This window comes from Arachis ipaensis, chromosome B7 (genome assembly GCF_059453495.1).
Source record: "Arachis ipaensis isolate K30076 ecotype BB chromosome B7, ASM5945349v1, whole genome shotgun sequence".
Classification (NCBI taxonomy): domain Eukaryota; kingdom Viridiplantae; phylum Streptophyta; class Magnoliopsida; order Fabales; family Fabaceae; genus Arachis; species Arachis ipaensis.
In genome coordinates, this window is record NC_142442.1 from 30,922,217 (window position 1) to 30,944,257 (window position 22,041).

General features: G+C 35.7%; 3 pseudogenes; 2 read left to right on the forward strand and 1 right to left on the reverse strand.

Annotated features, from left to right (window-relative positions):
- Window positions 1-2,416: 2,416 nt before the first annotated feature.
- Window positions 2,417-3,795, forward strand: LOC148550730 (uncharacterized; annotated as a pseudogene).
- A 2,231-nt stretch (window positions 3,796-6,026) lies between these two features.
- Window positions 6,027-8,551, forward strand: LOC107609068 (pentatricopeptide repeat-containing protein At3g02330, mitochondrial pseudogene; annotated as a pseudogene).
- Window positions 8,552-12,030: 3,479 nt separating this feature from the next.
- Window positions 12,031-18,350, reverse strand: LOC107609067 (uncharacterized; annotated as a pseudogene).
- Between the last annotated feature and the right edge of the window lie 3,691 nt (window positions 18,351-22,041).

Sequence of the window (22,041 nt, forward strand, 5' to 3'; positions counted from 1 at the left end):
CTTCGACCTAACTCTTACTTCTATTATTATATGTTTGATATGTTTGATGTGTGTACAAACATTTATATTGTTTCATGTGCAAATATCACTATTACCCTAAACTTAAATCTTGTATAATGAGCAAAATTTAAGTCTTTGGTCTTCCGAAATAAAAAATACCATAGGCATAAAAATAGAGTAATATATATTAGGCTAAAATTATTTTATTTAACTTAATATTAGAATAAGATCCGTGCAATGGACGGACTATTTACCAAATTCAAGTTACTTTTTTACTATGCATTGGTTCGAAATAAAAAAAACAAATACAAATTCATATAACAAACTAAATAAAAAAACTATATAAAGCAATTGAATTGAGATTGGTTGATTGCCAGAAGTTTAGAGAAATGCTTGTATAAAAAATTAGAGTAAATTTAGTGAGATCAAGATATTTTATGGACAAATTGTATTTAATTTGTTAGGCAATATTAACTATTTGAGATCTAATCATTCGGAACCAACATTTTTATCATTGTCAACTTTAGTAATTGTAAACTAACCCTGATCAACGTAAATTCATTATATTTTTAACAATTAAAGAGATATTTAAATAAATTTGATTAAAAATATTATAAAATCAGATTAGAAAATTGAGATAGTAATTCTAAAATCAATAGTAACTAATTAAAATAATATTAGTACATCAAATTTTATATATGAACACCTATATCTAATATATATCCAGGAGATATCTAAGTCTTGGTGAAAAATCAATAACTTTGATTCCAACTTGTAAAAATAGACATCATAGTTGTACACTTTCACACCATCAGCTATTGTTAAGTCTTTTTTTCCAATTATTTATACGTGTGCACTCTAACAACTATTTATACTTCCGATCACCTTCGTCTACACAAATGTCATAAACCTACAAAGTAATAAAATAAAATCAACAATAATTATTCTATATTGATTTACAATCTGAATTTGGAATCTATCAAAAAACAGTAACTCTGAACTAAGAGATATACCTTAAAAGCACAACCATCTCCTTTAAACTTCCCGTGTTTTCTCAAGAGCACTTTAGGGAGATTTGATCTGATTCATTCTCAATTGCATCTATCAGTTATAGGAAGAACTTGCACCATGATTCCAGTCAAAAAACGATAATGCCTTAGGGAATGAGATGAGATGAGATGAACAAATAGTACCAGTCAAAATATAAAAAAATGATACAATACATGAACACAATTGAACAAAACAAAAAAGGTACAATATTTTACAAATTCAAAGTTATGAAAATTACATCTTCATAACTTCGCAAGATATAATCCTTAGGCAAGTCAACTTGAGAAGCAGACTGAAAAAACAATATTTGTAGGAAGAGACTAATGTGTTTATCGATTAAAGCAACCGTCAACAATGCTACATGAATACATGTTTAAATTCAAAGTGAGGCAACATATAAGTGGCAATGGTGCTAATGGCAACTAAACCATTAACCATATATGATCCCCAAGTTAAAATTGGAAGCATATGCAGTTTGAAGCACAAACTTATTCATGACGATGAATTGAATATTCTACATATGAAAACATCATTCATTTACTTTTTCTCTTCTGGTTTCAGCTTTACACCAATATGCCTCGTATCAAAAGTAATTAAGTCAACTTCAAATTGCATAAGTCAGAAAAAAAAATCTAGATGTGATTATCCAAATAGTCTTTTCCTAATCTTACACAGGTCTCTATTATGAGCCAAAAGTCACAGGATCAAGCTCTATCAAAACATTATGATAGGGACATGAATATAATTTAATTTCCATAACATACATCCTTTACCCAAACTATAGCAGCATCAAATCTTATAAAAGAAGAACACATAGTCGAGCCATGGCTTTCAAAAGAAATCACTTTAATATATGATTTGTACTTAAATATCTTTAATATAAAGTGTGTTAAAGATCCTAAAAGCATACAATGACCCACATGATTTGTTTACCACTGACTAAAACCCCAAAGTGGTCCCTGAGATTGGGCGAGTTACCCATACTTGTCCTTGACTTTCAAAATTCCCTAATAGCATCCCTGACATTCAGCTCCGGGACCCATAGTTGCCCTGCAACCCTTTCCGGCGCCAAGTCAGCAAACGGAGGGATGATCTGGCACCTCCAATACCACGCTGGAGCCAACAACGGCTAGCTGATGTGGCGAATCTGAATTTTGTACCCAATCTGGTCCCTGGTCCCATTAAAACCCTAAAAGCTAAAATCATCCTCTTCATCGCCTGAGCTTCAAACTGCTGCTGCTGATTCCTTCTCAGATCATCCTCTTCATCACCTCCAGCTCCAGGTAATAACACATACAGATCATATGCCTTCCATTTCGATCTGCCATTTCTCTGTTTCCTGATTGCTAGCTGCTGCTACCATAATATGAATGTAACTTGGCTAAATTTCAGTTTCCTCTAAAACTGTAATCACTCAATACTCAAAACTATAAGCTGCCGCTGCTTTTGTTAGTTTGCAACTGTTTGATGTAGCATTGCATTGTGTTACTTACTGTAGACATGTGCTGCAAATGCAAATGAAAAAGGTGACAAGGCTTCCTTGATTCCTCAATCCAGACGGCCTGCACTCCCCTCTCTGCAAATACCCCCATGGTCATTAGATGCCGCATTATCTTCTTTCGCAAAGACAGATGGTCCTTCCACATCCACCTACTTCAAGGACCCTCTCTCTTAATGGTAAAGGTTCATTCTCTCCATTGTCAAAGGTTGCCCACTCATTACCGGTTACTCCAATCGCATCTTTGGGTCAAGAAAGTGTACATGGCAGACATCTGGGATGTGCTTCTGATTTAAATGTATGTCTCTTTTCTTCAATCAAGGCAACTGTTTTCATACAACGCTTGCTAAAATTTTTTACATTTTGTATGTTAAACTGGTATATGATTTTAAACTATGCTGCATTGATGAATATTTCCATTCTTGTATAGACAATGGTTGTCAAGCAGCATATAACTCAATCACTTTCGGTTCCAGTTGATGCCAAAGCCAGCAAATTGAGGTGCACTCAGTCTAGGGTCTTGATTCGTATCATTTCAGCCAGGCGGCATCTTGCAACTGTTGATGGAACTTCAACTGGTGATTCTTCAGTCATGGAGATTGGTAATTGCTTGAAATATACGTAGAGCACATAATTTCTTGTAGGTTCCCATTTTACATTTCTTGATCAAGAATCACAATCTGAAATATTCAGTTATGAGTTCTGACTTTCAAGAACTATTAAATATTTGGCACTTAACCATATATAACATGATATTGGTAACGCTTTGCATCGTTTAATAGACATTATAGATGAAAGAAATTTGGTGGCTTCTAGGTGATATAATCTTTAGTGCGTCTCTCATAGACAATCTTAGAGACTATAGCCTTTTGTAGCCCTTCCATGTCAATTGCTGACTAACTCTCCCCTTTCTAGCTATTAAGGATGCTACAGCAGATATTCCAGAGGAAGAAGCAGTTTCTAGGTTTTGTTTGGCAGAGCTCGGGGAAGGAGAGAATACTCTTAAGATGGAATGCAGTTGTAAAGGTGATCTTGCACTTGCTCATCAAGACTGTGCAGTAAAGTGGTTTAGTATTAAGGGCAACAGGACCTGCGATATCTGCAAACAGGATGTTCAAAACCTCCCGGTAACACTATTGAAAATTTATGATCGTCAACCCCCTGTCAGACAGCCACCAAATGTGCCACAACCAAGGGAAATAGCTTATTACCAAATGGTCCCTGAAGGAGAGAAGAAGAGATACTAGTTATAATAACGATTCTTAGCTTTTAGGGTTTTAATGGGACCAGGGACCAGATTGGGTACAAAATTCAGATTTGCCACATCAGCTAGCCGTTGCTGGCTCCAGAGTGGCATTGGAGATGCTAGATCATCCCTCCGTTTGCTGACTTGACGCTGGAAAGGGTTGTAGGGCAACTATGGGTCCCGGAGCTGAATATCAGGGATGCTGTTAGGGAATTTTGAAAGTCAAGGAAAAGTATGGGTAACTCGCCCAATCTCAGGGACCACTTTGGGGTTTTAGTCAATGAATCCCTGAATCCCTAACTACTGGCGTCACTCCCTCTGTTCTCACATTCAGCAAAACCTCAGCCATTTCCCAGGTTCTCTCCACCTCTTCTCCCTCGTCACCGCCCCGCTCCTTCCCCCTCTCACTCTCAAGGTCACCGCAGCACCGTCGTCCTGACCGAGGAGAACGTCTCGTCGTGCGCTTGAGACAGCCGATGAGAACGTCGTCGTCGTGCGCCTGACCCATCCGAGGGGAACCTAGTCGTCGCGTGCCTGACCCAGCCCGAGGAGAATCGTCGCGTCAGAGGCTGAACCGTCACTGTCTTCGTTGCGTCAAAGGAGAATCATCTTCGTCACCGTCAAGCAAGATCGTCAGAGGTAGAATCGTGTATGTTGCAGTCCGGTCTCCGTTGCCACCTCCAACAAAATCGTTCTTCATCGCCGTGGTCAGCCTCTTCACCGTTGGCCGCTTTTCCTTCCGGTACGTTTGTCTCTGTGATTTCTTCGATTTTCATTTACCTTGAAGCATTTGTTAATTATTATAGGTTGTGATTTCTGTGATTTTATATTTGGGTGATTTCTAACTTTCTGTGATTGATGTGATTTTATATTAGTAGTTGTCTATGTCTTAATGGTGAAAATTCTTACTTGTGATTATGCCTCATATTGTTTAATTGGAGCGATAGTATTTGCTTTAATTAATCAATTCTGCACTCTCATGCAACTAATTACTAATTCATGCGCAGTGGCTAAGGGAAATTGAAATTGAACTTTTGAAGTTTTTGTAGATTTCTGACGCGATTGAGGATTATCTTTATTTTTTTATTAATTTTTTTCCAATTTATTTTTGTTTATTTAATATCCGTGGAGATCCCGATCCCTGGCGGATATGGGTTTCCTGTTATCCGTTGCGTGGACGGGGCGAAGACCAGGATGTATTATGGAGACGGGGCGGGTGGTATATCCTTGCTCCCATGGGATCCGTTGCCATCCCTAGTTACCTTTGCTGTCTCCTTGGTTTTATTTGTTTTAGGGAACTATAATTCTAATGTTTCGGCTAATTGTATACTATTTGTTGAAATGATTGTTTGTTTCTGAAACATATTGATTCTTATTTTTTTATATTATCCAACATAGAAATCCTAGACTACATATAAGTTTCTCCTGTAATTCCTTTCCTTCATTCCTTATTCTTAGAATAGTCTCCCTTAATCATGCTCCAAAAGATGTTATCAAACTTTTTGATGGTGAACATTGTATTTGTGAACTAAACCAAATGGCTCTTGTCCATGGGCATAGTAGCAAGGCGTGCTCCATTGTTATCTCTTCCCCTTGGCAAATTTCACAAAAGAAGTAGATTATGTACATGACTCGGATTGGACAGGACCCGGTCTTTTGGGCCAAACCTGGACAAGTTTAATCTAAATTGGGTCACTGTACTCGTTCTTTGGAAAGATTCAGTATAAGTTTTGGTTGGAGTCTTGGTTCAAGCGGCATATCATATACCTCCCAAAGAGCCATAGTCGAGTTCGAATCTAGCTTTAGCCAGCAATGGAAAAAGGAATCCATGTAATGTGTGTGAGTGTATCTTGTTGTATGACAAAAAAAATCTGGTATAAGCGTATAGGTTTGACCTGATGGTTTTATCGGATTTGAGTTGAATAAAGGTTTAGAAAATTGACTCGATGAATATTGAGACCCAAAAAAGTTGTGTATACTAAAACTAGTCACCAAATTAGTCGCTATATATTTTTATATAAATACATGTATAGTTTCACATATTTTCAGTTTGTATTTTATATGTCAACATAAATTCTATATGGTTAACTAATTTATTAATTATTTCTGTTTGTGTACATATATCATAGTTAATTTTAAACCGGATGTTAACGAAGGTAAACCCGATCGCAAATGGTGATGTCTTGATTCCCCTAGCGGTGGCCCATTTTCCACTATTCCCTCGCTATTCTAATGAACCCCATCAAGAAATTAACATTTTCCCACATTTTTCAAAGATGTTCCTCTCTCAGAGCCCTCAATCCTGGAAAGCAAGCCCATGCCCAAATGATAGTAACTGCTTTTGTGCCCAGCATCTATGTTACCAATTATTTGCTTCAATTCTACTGTAAATGTTCCAATATGACCTATGCATTCAAGGTGTTTGATAGAATACCAAAAAGGGATATAATCTCATGGAACACCATATTCTTTGGCTATGCCGGAATTGGGAACATAAGGTTTGCACAGTACTACTTTGATTTAATGCCAGAGAGAGATGTAGTTTCTTGGAACTCTATGCTCTCGTGCTATTTACAAAATGGCACTGATCAAAAGGCGATTGACATTTTTTTAAAAGGATGAGATCACTAAGAATTCCACATGACTATGCTACCTTTGCTGTTGTTCTAAAGGCATGTTCAAGTATTGGAGACTATTGCTTAGGTCTTCAAGTGCACTGCCTTGCAAGTCGCATGGGTTTCGATAATGACGTTGTGACGGCTAGTGCTCTAGTAGATATGTATTCAAAGTGTAAGAAGCTAGACAATGCTCTTCAGGTTTTCTATGAAATGCCTGAAAGAAATTTGATATGTTGGAGTGCTGTAATTGCTGCCTGTGTTCAGAATGATCAGTTTATTGAGGGTTTAAAACTGTTTAAAGATACACTAAAGGCTAGTATAGGGGTGAGTCAATCAACCTATGCTAGTGCATTTAGGGCTTGTGCAGGATTAGCCGCATTCAGACTGGGTACACAATTGTATGGTCATGCTTTAAAATTTTCTTTTGGATATGATACTATAGTGGGAACTGCCACCTTGGACATGTATTCAAAATGCAATAGAATGTCCGATGCACAAAAGCTTTTCAACTCATTGCCCAATCCTACTCCGCAATCTTATAATGCCATTATTGTTGGATATGCTCGTCATGACCAGGGTCTTAAAGCTTTAGAAAATTTTCAATCTTTACAAAGGTCATATCTTGGCTTTGATGAAATTAGTTTGTCTGGTGCTTTGACTGCTTGTGCAGCAATCAAAAGCTGGTTGGACGGGATTCAACTACATGGATTAGCAGTCAAATGTGGTTTAACATTTGTTATCTGTGTTGCAAATGCTATTTTAGACATGTATGGTAAATATGGAGGTTTGATAGAATCTTGTTTAATATTTGATGAGATGAAAAAGAGGGATGTCGTTTCTTGGAATGCAATTATTTCAGCTCATGAACAAAATGAGGAAGTAGAGAAAACACTTTTACTCTTCATTTCAATGCTGCGGTCAACAATGGAACCAGATGATTTTACTTATGGTAGTGTTGTAAAAGCATGTGCTGCCCAACAAGCTTTAAACTATGGTATGGAGATTCATGGACAAATTATTAAGTCAGGGTTGGGGTTAGACAATTTTGTTGGCAGTTCCCTTGTTGATATGTATTGCAAGTGTGGAATGCTAGAGGAGGCTGAAAAGATTCATTATAGATTGGAGGGGCAAACAATGGTTTCGTGGAATTCAATGCTTTCAGGATTTTCATCGCAAAAGCAAAGTGAAAATGGCCAAAAGCATTTTTCACATATGCTGGGAATGGGTGTCATACCTGACAATTTCACCTATGCTACAGTTTTGGATATTTGTGCTAATTTGGCTACTGTTGAACTTGGAAAGCAAATTCATGCTCAAATCTTAAAGCTACAGTTGCATTCAGATGTGTATATAGCCAGCACTCTTGTAGATATATATTCAAAGTGTGGAAATATGCAGGATTCCAAACTAATGTTTAAGAAGGCACCTAAGAAGGATTATGTGACTTGGAGTGCTATGATTTGTGCATATGCATATCATGGTCTTGGAGAAGAAGCCATTAAATTATTTGAGGATATGCAGCTTTTGAATGTGAAACCAAATCATACCATTTTTATTTCAGTTCTCAGAGCTTGTGCGCACATGGGTTATCTGGACAGAGGGCTCCATTACTTCCGGAAAATGCAAAACCACTATGGTTTAGATCCACAGATGGAGCATTATTCATGTATGGTAGACCTTCTGGGGAGATTCGGACAAGTAAATGAAGCATTGAAGCTTATTCAAAGCATGCCTTTTGAAGCTGATGATGTAATTTGGAGAACTTTGCTTAGCAATTGCAAGATGCAAAAGAATATAGAAGTCGCAGAAGTAGCATCCAGTTCTTTATTGAAGCTGGACCCTCAAGATTCTTCTGCATATGTTCTTTTATCTAATGTATACGCTAATGCGGCAATGTGGGGCGAGGTCGCAAAAGTAAGAAATATAATGAAGAATTATAAGTTAAAGAAGGAGCCTGGTTGTAGCTGGATTGAAGTAAGAAATGAGGTACATGCATTTCTTGTGGGAGACAAGGCACATCCAAGATCTGAAGAGATATATGAGCAAATTCGTCTACTAGTGGATGAGATGAAGTGGGATGGATATTTTCTAGAAATTAATTTCATGCTTGATGAGGAGGCAGAAGAACAAGATTCTTGAGGGTCTCATAGAACATCAATTTGTTATATAGTGTGAGGTAATGTAGAGAGGATTTCGATCCTTGCTTACAATAGGTCTTTAATTTATGCAATTTCCTTATTTCTTAATTTTTTTAAAATGTGAATGATGAATTTGTCCTGCAATTGAAAGCATGTGTTGAGTTCGTTGACCAAGACATGGACCACACTTTGACCCTCTTATCTTCTACTAAAGGGGCATTTTTGGTTTCCATAGTTCTGACTAAGAGGTCCTCTTGAAATTGGCAAAATAGTGCGGTGATGACGGATGGCAAGTGAATTATGCTCTGTGTAAATTAATTACTTTTTTTAAAATAAGATTATAAGATATTAAATATAATATTTTCTTTCTTTTTTTTTTCATATCATATTTATGATTTATACTATGTATATATTAAAAGTCAACTATCAAAGCAATTAGTGATTGGTATAAAATATGTTAACATTTTTATTAGAATAATTGTTTTATCTTTTTTATTTTTAATGTTCATTGTACCTGTAAATTATTTGGGATTAAACACCATTTGTTTAAAGGAGGTGCAAGAACTAAAAGAAAACAGTAGTTTCACACTTTCACTAGGCATGAGCCTGTGACTAGAGAAGTAGTTGAAAAGATGGAGATTAATTCTTAGTGTTTTTATTGTGTTTGATTTTAGGAAAAAACATGTTGAAAGCAATCTTTTTCCATTGGGGTTGTCCACGGTTCCTTTGAAAGAAGAGATTAGTTTAGTAATTTCATCTGTTACCAACAATCTAGAAGAATTGATTTTCAATAATTGGAATATGCAAAATATATTTTTCTTTGTGGTTTCTAATTGAAATTATTGGTTGTGTTCTTAGTCCAATATAAGATAAGGTTATCAAAAGTTTGTCTTTTATTCTCAAAGTTTTTAAGTTTCAAATTTGTTTTTGTTTAATTTATCTTCAGATTGTTTGTGGTTCAACTCTATAAGTACTAAGGAGGTTCCAATTTTTTGTTAATTAAGAAAACTGGAATCAAGAAGTGCAAATCTAAAAGCTGAATGGTTTAATTTCCTTGAATGGTTTAATCTAAAAGCAAATCTTTTGTAATGGTTTAATTTTCTTCTTCTCGATGGAGCTGAAATTATTTCCTTGATTTGAATAATTAATAATTAATTAAGTTTTACTGTCTGTGCAGCCTGTAACTGAACACAACGCCAATCTGAAGACATGCTTCTTTTATGTTCTCTTCAAGGTTTGGTTTATTTGATTATGATCTCTTTGCATATCTTCCTATAAGCCATATTTATTAATTAAAGGTGTATGCATATCTTAAGTTGAGGAGTTGTTTCATAAAATGTTGAGTAAAATAGCATCACACTTAAAATAAGCATAGTCATTGTTGTCTGTTGACATCTTAAACAATTTAGTAGCTTTGACTTTTATAGATATTTTTTTGTAACTTCAAATTTGGATTTGCTTTTGTTTTTGCCAAGTTAGAATTTTTACATAAGTAATTTGAAAACTTGATTCCTTTTTTAAGGAACAACTTCCCTCGCAAAGCTCAAGGTGTGAAATTTGCTGGCAAGGTGCTCTGGCTGAAGCTGCACCTGCCAAAGTGGTATGAATGATGCATCTGCTTTAATTGCTATTTTTTTTTACCTTTTTTTATTTATATTGGATCATTTTTGTCTCTTCTTTAATTTGTTCAGTTTACTTTTTGGATGGCAAACATTAATATTTAACTAAGTTTATATGTATTTAACTAATTTTGTTCTTCCTTTTCCTTCCATAACTAACTTTTGTATATTTGGTTTTGAGTTTCCTTTTAAAAATGAGTTTCATTCCATATATAAATATTGAAAACTCAAGGGCAAATAGATAATGCAAATGGTTAAAGTCATGTATTACATGCAGTATTTTGTGAATATGCAGCAATAATACTAATAATAGTTCATAAATTATCTGCTTTAATTTCCTTTTTCTTATGCTATACATGCATGATGAATGTAGCTTTCCAATTTTTATTTTGCATTGTGATTTCTATGAACTCAGTATATACCACTGCTGCAGTTCTATGTTATGGTTTGTTAGCAGTTTTTTAGTCATTGAACCATGCTCTTGACTATTTTCTATAACTATAAAAACTTGAAAATTATATAGATTTCCTTTCCCCCATTTTGAAAAGTAAACATTTTTTAGTTAACTAATTGAAATTTGAAAAACAGGTCACTACGTGTAAAACAAACATTTTTTGCTTAACTAATTGATTGTTAGCATTATATTAGAGAAGAGATCATGAACTTGAATTTTATAGTAATTCCATTAGCCTGTGTATTAGAGTTCAATCGCATCTTTTTGCTCTTGATATGATGAACTTTGATGTAGCTGCTCAGTTGCGGTTTAGAAGTACAGAGAAGGCGGCAGAGATAATAAGAGATGTATTCATCCTACTTTTGTGTTATTGCTGAAAGTTTTCAGTTGCTCTCTCGCCTTTTGTGTTGTTCCTCCCCCTCTGATTTGAACTTTTATGTGTATTCAATTGTCATGACTTTATTTTCAGCTTAGATGATATTGCTTAAGCTGTTCACCGTTTAATTTGCGCCATTGATCCTTGGAGATGATATAGTTGTTGTGCTACCAATAATCTCATTTTTAATTATTATATTATTTGTGCTATGCAATTGTTTCAGAAATTACATAAGAGGCAAGTCAGAAAAGGCAAGAATCCCCGAGTGAGGCCAATCAAGTGACACCCTCAGCTGAATTGGCTAGGTAAACATCTTTTGGATAAAATATTGAACATGATGTATTTTGTTTTTATTATCCAAAAGTCAGAAGTGTGTTATTCTCTATTCTCTATGACTTGGTGTTTCGGTCTGATAATCACTTAGTACACAATTATTAGCATAATTTCATAACGATATATATGCAATGGAGGGGAGAAGAGAATAGATATAGATTACACACTAAGAATCACATTTTTTGGGTATATATAGATGGATGATCATATCACAATGATCATATCAGTTAAAGAATAGATTCATGGACCGAACCAGATAATATTCATGCATGATGAAAAAGGAAATTGCAAAACATTGATAGAAATTGTATACTAAAAATTGTTCCTTACTGGTGAATTCTTTTAATGTATACAAATCATTTTTAGGGAGATTGTATAGTGGTAAACGACTAAAACCCCAAAGTGGTCCCTGAGATTGGGCGAGTTACCCATACTTGTCCTTGACTTTCAAAATTCCCTAACAGCATCCCTGACATTCAGCTCCGGGACCCATAGTTGCCCTACAACCCTTTCCAGCGTCAAGTCAGCAAACGGAGGGATGATCTGGCACCTCCAATGCCATGCTGGAGCCAGCAACGGCTAGCTGATGTGGCAAATCTAAATTTTGTACCCAATCTGGTCCCTGGTCCCATTAAAACCCTAAAAGCTAAGAATCGTTATTATAACTAGTATCTCTTCTTCTCTCCTTCAGGGACCATTTAGTAATAAGCTATTTCCCTTGGTTGTGGCACATTTGGTGGCTGTCTGACAGGGGGTTGACGATCATAAATTTTCAATAGTGTTACCGGGAGGTTTTGAACATCCTGCTTGCAGATATCGCAAGTCCTTTTGCCCTTAATACTAAACCACTTTACTGCATAGTCTTGATGAGCAAGTGCAAGATCACCTTTACAACTGCATTCCATCTTAAGAGTATTCTCTCCTTCCCCGAGCTCTGCCAAACAAATCCTACAAACTGCTTCTTCCTCTGGAATATCTGCTATAGCATCCTCAATAGCTAGAAAGGGGAGAGTTAGTCAGCAATTGACATGGAAGGGCTATAAAAGGCTATAGTCTCTAAGATTGTCTATGAGAGACGCACTAAAGATTATATCACCTAGAAGCCACCAAATTTCTTTCATCTATAATGTCTATTAAACGATGCAAAACGTTACCAATATCATGTTATATATGGTTAAGTGCCAAATATTTAATAGTTCTTGAAAGTCAGAACTCATAACTGAATATTTCAGATTGTGATTCTTGATCAAGAAATGTAAAATGGGAACCTACAAGAAATTATGTGCTCTACGTATATTTCAAGCAATTACCAATCTCCATGACTGAAGAATCACCAGTTGAAGTTCCATCAACAGTTGCAAGATGCCGCCTGGCTGAAATGATACGAATCAAGACCCTAGATTGAGTGCACCTCAATTTGCTGGCTTTGGCATCAACTGGAACCGAAAGTGATCGAGTTATATGCTGCTTGACAACCATTGTCTATACAAGAATGGAAATATTCATCAATGCAGCATAGTTTAAAATCATATACCAGTTTAACATACAAAATGTAAAAAATTTTAGCAAGCGTTGTATGAAAACAGTTGCCTTGATTGAAGAAAAGAGACATACATTTAAATCAGAAGCACATCCCAGATGTCTGCCATGTACACTTTCTTAACCCAAAGATGCGATTGGAGTAACCGGTAATGAGTGGGCAACCTTTGATAATGGAGAGAATGAACCTTTACCATTAAGAGAGAGGGTCCTTGAAGTAGGTGGATGTGGAAGGACCATCTGTCTTTGCGAAAGAAGATAATGCGGCATCTAATGACCATAGGGGTATTTGCAGAGAGGGGAGTGCAGGCCGTCTGGATTGAGGAATCAAGGAAGCCTTGTCACCTTTTTCATTTGCATTTGCAGCACATGTCTACAGTAAGTAACACAATGCAATGCTACATCAAACAATTGCAAACTGACAAAAGCAGCGGCAGCTTATAGTTTTGAGTATTGAGTGATTACAATTTTAGAAGAAACTGAAATTTAGCCAAGTTACATTCATATTATGGTAGCAGCAGCTAGCAATCAGGAAATAGAGAAATGGCAGATCGAAATGGAAGGCATATGATCTGTATGTGTTATTACCTGGAGCTGGAGGTGATGAAGAGGATGATCTGAGAAGGAATCAGCAGCAGCAGTTTGAAGCTCAGGCGATGAAGAGGATGATCTTAGCTTTTAGGGTTTTAATGGGACCAGGGACCAGATTGGGTACAAAATTCAGATTTGCCACATCAGCTAGCCGTTGTTGGCTCCAGCGTGGCATTGGAGGTGCCAGATCATCCCTCCGTTTGCTGACTTGGCGCCGGAAAGGGTTGCAGGGCAACTATGGGTCCCGGAGCTGAATGTCAGGGATGCTATTAGGGAATTTTGAAAGTCAAGGACAAGTATGGGTAACTCGCCCAATCTCAGGGACCACTTTGGGGTTTTAGTCGGGATTCATTATTGATGTTGTTTTCCGCGGACTATCACTCATTCAACTAACTAGTAGTTTTGGCTGTACTTTTTGTTTTAACCCAAACAACAAACAAAGTATTCTAATTCAACCCCAAATATTGTTTATAACAATGTTCACTGACTGCATTTTGATTGTATAAAATCATCATGTGTTATTAAACCTCAAATATCTTACTAACTTTGATGGTATAACTGCAAATATGTTACTAACTGAATTTTTAATTAAGTATACAATGATAAGTTGATTAAAATAAAAAATGTTTTAAACTAATTTATACTTTAATGTTATGTATGAACTGTTCAAAGTCTTATTACTATTTATAGTCCTATTAAATTTAATATTATATTGACAACTACTAACTACTACAAAGAAAAATTACCTCTTAGTAATTCTTCCTAAAAATATAATTGATGATTTTTAAAGTTATTAACTTATTATCACTGCTTTTTTGAGGTTGCACATCATGCATATTAATCCCTCTTTCGCGGGAGTTGATTTTTTTTTATTTTTTTAATTATTTAATAAAGTGTGTTTTTTTATTATTAAATATTTTTTTCATTTTTTTTGTTCTACTTAAGAATATAATCTGAGAAATCACATTTTACTAAACAACTGAAAAAAATTAAGAAAAATGAAATATTCTCTTTTTGTCGCAACCTATTTAAAATATATATGAGATTCAAAACATTTTTAATTGGAAGAAGTATCATTTTTTATTTATTTATTTTTTTTTTATGTGAACACATTTCTTCTGTTCTTTATAAAAAAACAAACTCTTCCAAAAAATTATATAACAAAAGTCTTGGAGAAATATTTCAAATACCTTCATGAAAATCTTTAAAATTATATATATAATTAATTTATAAAGAGTATACAATTTACAAAAACTATCACATTTATCATCATTGCCAACTTGAGCAATTATGGACCAATTTTCATCAACTCAACATAAACATTGTGGTTTAAGTTTCTGCACTTTATTTAGTAAAAATAAAACACTAACTATACATGGATAAAATTGATCTCATAGATGATTCACTATTACTTTAAAATACATTTGATAAATCTTAATACAATTAATCTATTACCATCCTCTATTTTAAAAAGAACTTCATACATGTTCAATTTAATCTTCACTTTAATACTAATAATTTATTATGAAAAAGTGAAAGATGGAAGGTGGTAATTGTAAATGTATTGCCTTCTTCCATCAGTGCTTGGTTTAAAGTTGTAAATCTAATTCTTTATTATTTGTTTTTCATGTAAGGCTTTTGAGATTCTTAATACAGAACATGTAAGAAAGAGGATCTAAGCTTGGTTAATAGAAATAAAAGAATGTTGGGACAGCTTTTGGGAACTTTGGAGGTATGTTAAGACTAGTAACTTTGTTTTGTTTTTAGAAACAATGGAAATAAAATGTTATAATCTATAAGATTTGGATTTATTGAATACATTTAAGCTTTTTGTTATTGATAGTACTTACTTGGTTTCTATTGCTAGTACTTACAAAGCCTAGATTTACTGAATACATTTAACCTTTAATTTCATAACTATTGATAGTGCTTACTTATAGGCTTTGAGGTGTTCCTGATTGAATAATGTGTCTTTGCTTTATGGCTGAATGCATTACCAAGGTGAAGGGATATAATGTTTTTGCCTCAGTGAAAGGAACACTATACCACTACAATGATAGAAGGTTTTTGGCAATTTTTTTCTTTTCAAGGTGATATTTATTTGTATGGAGTTCTATTCTAATATTTCTTATCTTCTTTTGCATTCTGTGGTTATCAAGAACAAATAGATTAAGATTTTATTTTAGTCATTTAAGTTTTAAAAAGTAGTCACTTGTCATAAATGAGGTTGAGAAGGACTTTGTATTTATTTTGGAAATAGTTATGGCCTAATTTGAAAAAGCTTCTATAAACATTTACTAGATTCAAATAGTTAGAATATTTTAGATTGAGTAATAATTGTGTCTTTTATTTTTAAAAGTAGATATTTTTTTATATGATTATTGATGTTTCTTTATTTTTATAATTATCATTAAATGGCTGTTTTTTTATTTTTTATTTTTAACCCATTGTTAGTGTTACTGTCAAGTCATTTAATATCATAATTTAATTTGTCATATTCTTTTATTTTTAACAGGTTGCAGAAATTGAGGCTAGAATGAAAAATGGATATTATATTGGCCGTGGTTTGAGCTCTGTCAAGGAGGACATAAGTAGAATGTGCCGTGATGCTATAAAGTAAGTTTTCTTTCTTTTATTCTCCTGTCTCCTTGGATAGAAATTGTAATTCCCTCTATTTTTTTTTTGATAAATTAGGTATATATTATTACTATAATTGGAGACATTTTAATGAAGTAAGTAGGGTCTATTGTCGTATGTTGCCAATCATAATAAACAAAAAACATCTTCACTAAAAAAAGAGACTTCTGACGCGGCTCTCATGGGGCAGATCATGAGAAGTAACGCCGAGTGAACCGGATGAGAAAGGAAGACTTCAATGGCGCGGCGACGACAACATGCTGCAGTAGCAGCGGTCTGGGGTGGGCTTCTGACGCCCCGCAGTTGCTCGCGCGTGGGTAGGACAGAGGCGCTGTAGCGATCCGGCGCAAACTTCTGACCACCGCCATTGCTTGCACGTGGACAGGACAGAGGTGCTGCGACGGTCTGGGGCGAGCTTCTGACGCCACGGTTGCTCGCACGTGGACGGGACGGAGCTGCTGCGTCCCTAGACTCCGGCTAGTAAGCGCGTACGACGAATGTGGGAGGGAGGCGCAACCATTGGAGGGTTTTGGATGCTGCTGTAGGAAAATGGTGAAAGGTGAGGGTTAACTAGGATTAATTTGGTTACAGTGGACAATGGGATGTTGCTATTTGCTTATATGGTAAAATGGGTTTGGGGATCCGATCCAATAAAAGTTGGCAGGAGTTAGCTGAATCCCCTCTTAGTTCTCTAGTGGAATTATATATATAGGTATGAGATTTTTTTTATAATCTCATTGCTATTTGATTTCGTTGTTTGTTTGGTATTTATTTTATATTGTATATCTTTCATGATGTTTTTGGTTGTTTCTAATTAGTTTATTAAAAACAAGGATATGATAAAATAAGCTAACATACGCGATTCCATTAATACGAAATGCTCATATATAGTAAATATTATCGAGTTTAAAGTTTCATAAGGTTACTGAGAAGTGATACTTGATGATTGACAGTAATTCAGACCAGAAATTGAGTCATTACACATACTGCCACTCCTAGTGGTGCTGTGATTTTGGAGGATCAAAAGCCAATCATCATTAGAAATCTCAGAAGCTATATTATTATTATTATTATTATTATTATTATTATTATTATTATTATTATTATTATTATTATTATTATTATTTTAAAAGATTTGTTATTCAAATTTCGTTCTAGTTTTTGGAATTTGATGGATAAAGTTGCTGTCTTTCGTTTATTATTGGGAATAGAAGAGGTGTGAGAATTTAGAATTGGATTAAGTTAAGTTAAGTTAATATGGGTAATTGAGAAATATTGAATAAATTTTTATGATTTTGTTAGTTTTGTCAACAGGAACTAATCTTTTATGGATATAATGTGAGTGTTGTTTTTTATGGATAGATTTATTAGTGTTATTAATATTTGTGGATAGAAAGAGTAGTTTTCTCTTTTGTATGTAGCAATTTATTGGCCAACGACAAATTTTTAAATGGAGCTCAATATTGTGGTAAATTAGTCATTGACCTGCCGAGTTAGGAGATACCATAAAAAAAAAGAAGAAGAAATAGTTGTCTTTCTTGGCAAATAATTTCGATGATAAATATTTAATGTATAATTTGTTTTATATATAAAATAATTTAGTATCATTGTAATATACAGCATAGTTGAAAAAATTGAATTGATTCAGGCGGTCGAACTGGAAAATCGGCAACCCAGCCTTTAGCCAATCCGATCTTGACATTGGACTTGATAAAAAACAAACCTGGTGAGAACCAGTTTGATTCGGTCGAGTTTTGCAAAAACCAATGAACCTCTGGGTTTGAGAAACTTAGGCCGGTACAGAAATTTAAAACACCACACCCCATAAAGACATCAAAAAAGAAACGTCTAGGCTAGTTTTGAACACATCCCACCCCCAGCGCTCTCACGTTCACTTTTGAAAACGGCACACCACACACAGAGGCACAACGCTGGCAGCTCACCTCGGTTCGCCGCGGTTGCCGCGCCTCTCGCCGAATCCTCTGTATCGTGTGCTTTTTGTAGCCGTGCAGCGTGTCGTCATCGTTGTTCCCTATCACAGCACCCAACGCTTGGTGTCCTCCACTGCTCGCATTTTACCTCTCTTCCTGCAACTGTGCTTCTTGGTGAGTGCTTGCTTTTGCCGCACCGCGCCTCCGACCCTTCCTCGCCTCTCTTCCATGGTTGTTGCTACCTGAACTGCTGCTCGTTGTCCACCTTTTGCCTCTGCAACAACAGGTGAGCATTTACTTTCTTTTCTAGGTTGATTCATTGATGTTATTATGATGTGAATTTTATTGTTGATTGGTTTATGAGCAAATTAGAAATAAATATGTCAATGGTTGAATTAAAATGTTGAATTGGTTTTTGAATTGGTTTATGAATATGAATATGCAGGGGTTATGCTGATACGAATATGGTTTAATTGTTGAATATGCAGTAGTTTTGTTATTGTTGAATTGGTTTGGCTAATTATGAATTTTGTTGATTGTTGTTGCTGTAATTAGGGGTGTTCAAAACCGATCCGGACCAAACTAAACCGATGGACCGAATCAAAAAAACCGAAAACTGAAATAACCGAAAACCAAAAAAACCAAAAAAGTGATGTTTTGCGGTTTTTCTGCGGTTCGGTTCGGTTTTCGGTTTTTGCCACCAAAACCCTAATCAAACTGAATCGAACCGGTTTTTCTCAAAACCCTAAAATTAAAACTACCCCAACCCTACCCCCCTAGACCCCCAGCCCCCCCCAAACGCGTTACCTTGCTGCGCGAGTCCCTCCTCCCCCCCATGGAAACCTAACCCCGCCCAAACCCTAGATCGGAGCCACCACATCTCGCCGACTCACCCAGACGGCCAGACCCCTCCACGGAGCCAGCCTGAGCCACCCACCTCCTTGATACTCGAAGGCCGAAGCCTTCCTCTTCCTCCAAATCTCACCTCCTTCACTCCTTGATACTGGAAGTCGAAGCCAGCCTGAGCCACCCACTCACCACCTCCGACTTCGCCGTCTCCACCCAGAAAGCCTCCACCCAGCAGCGTTTCTGGGTTCTGTAGGGTCACCTCACCACCTCCGACCTCGCCTCCTCCATCCAGAAAGTCTCCCACCCAGCCACCGATTCGAGTGCATATGGAGCCCGAGCCATCTATTCAGGTAAACTTTACTGATGCATTGTTGCCTACTTGCCTTGTTGGTATTGCTGCTTGCTGGTTATTGTTCAATTTATTCAGGTTAGGGTTATTGTTGGCTTGTTGCCTCGGATCCCATGTTTTGAATCTCGACAATAGATTCTTTCAAAATTTTGTACTTTAGTTTAATCATCATTTTTTGTACGTTAGGATCTAGGAGTTCAATTTTAATATAAAGATTGATAGAATTGAATAGATTTAACCTGAAAAATGATGTTAGGGATCTAGTTCAATTTTAATATAATCCTTAACATAATTTAACCTGAAAAATAGTTTATAAGTAATGTTTACCATTTCATGTATGTTTCATATTTTTTTTTATTTTATGTAAAATTTTAGTTTTAACCACTTTCTTCCTCACATGAATACAGAAACGGACAAAACAATGGGAAAATAGTAAATAGTTTGCCTTTTGCTTCAGATATAGGTGAATGATTGGAGTTGTGTTTTTTTTTTCAATTTATTTGTAGGATCAAAGTTTTGAATTTGGCTTCTAAAATAGAGGCTTTCAGTTTCTGATAGGGATCTCCAACTCCAACGTGTTATCTTAGGTCACAAATTATGTAATATTAATGGGACCCTTTCAGTAACAAGTTCTTCAAAATTACCAACAAACCAAAACAAAAATCTCAAATTAATGAAATTATGTTTCACTGCAATACGCAATTATAGTTTTCAATTGCCAAGTCAGAGTGTTCAATTTGTTGGTATAATGGTATTGCTGTTTAGTGTTTAATTTGCCAAGTTCAATTTGTTCATTGCTTGTTCAGATTATCAAGTTTTGTTCTGTTTGGTTTATTGCTGGTTCATTACTTGTTTATTGCTGGTGATTGCTTGTTTATTGCTGGTTTTGTTCATTGCTTGTTCAGATTATCAATTTTTGTTCTGTTTTGTTTATTGCTTGTTTATTGCTGGTTAATGGTTATTGCTTGTTTATGTAGTTTGACGTCAGTTCAAGTGAGAATATGGGCGACACTGGATTGCCTCCAGTTCCTATTCCGAATGAATCAACAAGCATCAGATCTCCGACTGCTTTGCCTCCTGTGCCTGCTCCTCATCGAAACACAAGGAAGCTTGCTAGTAGAGGCCGAGGGAAAAGGCAGGCTGTTGAAGAAGCTCCCGTTGATAACTCTGCTGAAACTGAGACCGACGAAGGTAAGAGAAAACCTTCTAGACCTAGGTCTTGGACATGGGATCACTTTACTAAAGATGAAACTAGTAATCCACAGTATCCTAGAGCTAAATGTAATTGGTGTGGGGCTAGTTATGCATGTGATACACATAAAAATGGCACTAGTAACATGAAAAATCACTTGTTGTCGCAATGCAAAAAATTTCCGAAGGAGGCATTAGATCCTACCCAAAAGATTCTTTGTTTTCAAGATGTGGTAAAAGATGATAGGAAAGGGATAGGTAGTTCACTTTCTGCTGTGTCATTTGATGTTGATCGTTGTAGACAAGCGCTTGCTAGAATGATTATTGTGGATGAATTGCCTTTTTCGCATGTTGAGGGGGAGGGTTTTTGTTATTATACGAGTTGTTTGCAACCCAAGTTTCCAATTCCTGGAAGGCTCACAGTTGCTAGGGATTGTTGGAAGCTTTATTTGAATGAAAAAATTAAGTTGAAGTCTGTTTTCTCTCAACCAAATCAAAATGTTTGTTTGACAACTGATTGTTGGTCATCTGTGCAAAACTTAAACTATCTTTGCCTTACTGCTCATTACATTGATGCTAATTGGAAGTTGCAAAAAAGAATCTTGAATTTTTGTGCTATCAAGAATCACAAGGGAGAAACAATTGGTAGGAAGATTGAGAGATGTTTGTTGAGTTGGGGGATATCCCGGGTTTTTTCTATCACTGTTGATAATGCTAGTTCAAATGATGTTGCACTTTCTTACTTGAAAAATAGAATGGAGGATTGGGGGAGAGAGATTCTGAGTTTGCTATGATGGCTGGTGGGATTCCTAGGTCTGAGGATTGGGAGAATGAAAGGCATTTTGTCAAGTTTTTAAAAATATTTTATGAGGTTACTAACAAAGTTTCTGGTTCAACGTTTGTGACATCTTCTCAACACTTTAATGACTTTTGTAAAATATTGTCTACACTTAAGCATTGGATGGGAAGCTTAGATACGGTACTTTCAAGCATGGCTGAGAAAATGAAGTCCAAGTACGATAAGTATTGGGGAAATATTAAGAACACAAACATGATGATTTTCATTGCAGTTGTTCTTGATCCTAAGTATAAGCTTCAATTGATTAAGTGGAGTTTTGAAAAGTTGTATGAAAAAGAAGATGCTGAATTTTTAACTTCAAAGGTGAAGGAGACGCTTTTCAAGGTGTTTGATAGCTACAGGTTGTTTGGTGGTAACTATCAAAGGTCTACTCGGCAAGATCCTCCTGAAATTAGCACACAAGAGCTTGAGACACATGAAACTTCTTTTGCTATGGAATTTGAGAAGGAAATGCAATTCAATGAGAGTGTTAACAAGAATGAGGTGGAGTTATATCTTATGGAGGCATTAGAGAAGAGTGGCGTGCAATTTGACATTCTAAATTGGTGGAAAGTGAATTCCACTAAATTTTCAATTCTTGGGGGGATTGCAAGAGACGTCTTAGCCATGCCAGTTTCCACAGTTGCTTCAGAATCGGCATTTAGTACTGGAGGAAGGGTGTTGAATAATTATAGGAGTTCTCTAACTCCGATGACAGCTGAAGCGTTAATTTGTACCCAAAATTGGCTTCGAAACTCTCCAAAACTTGTCCTTGAGGAACTTA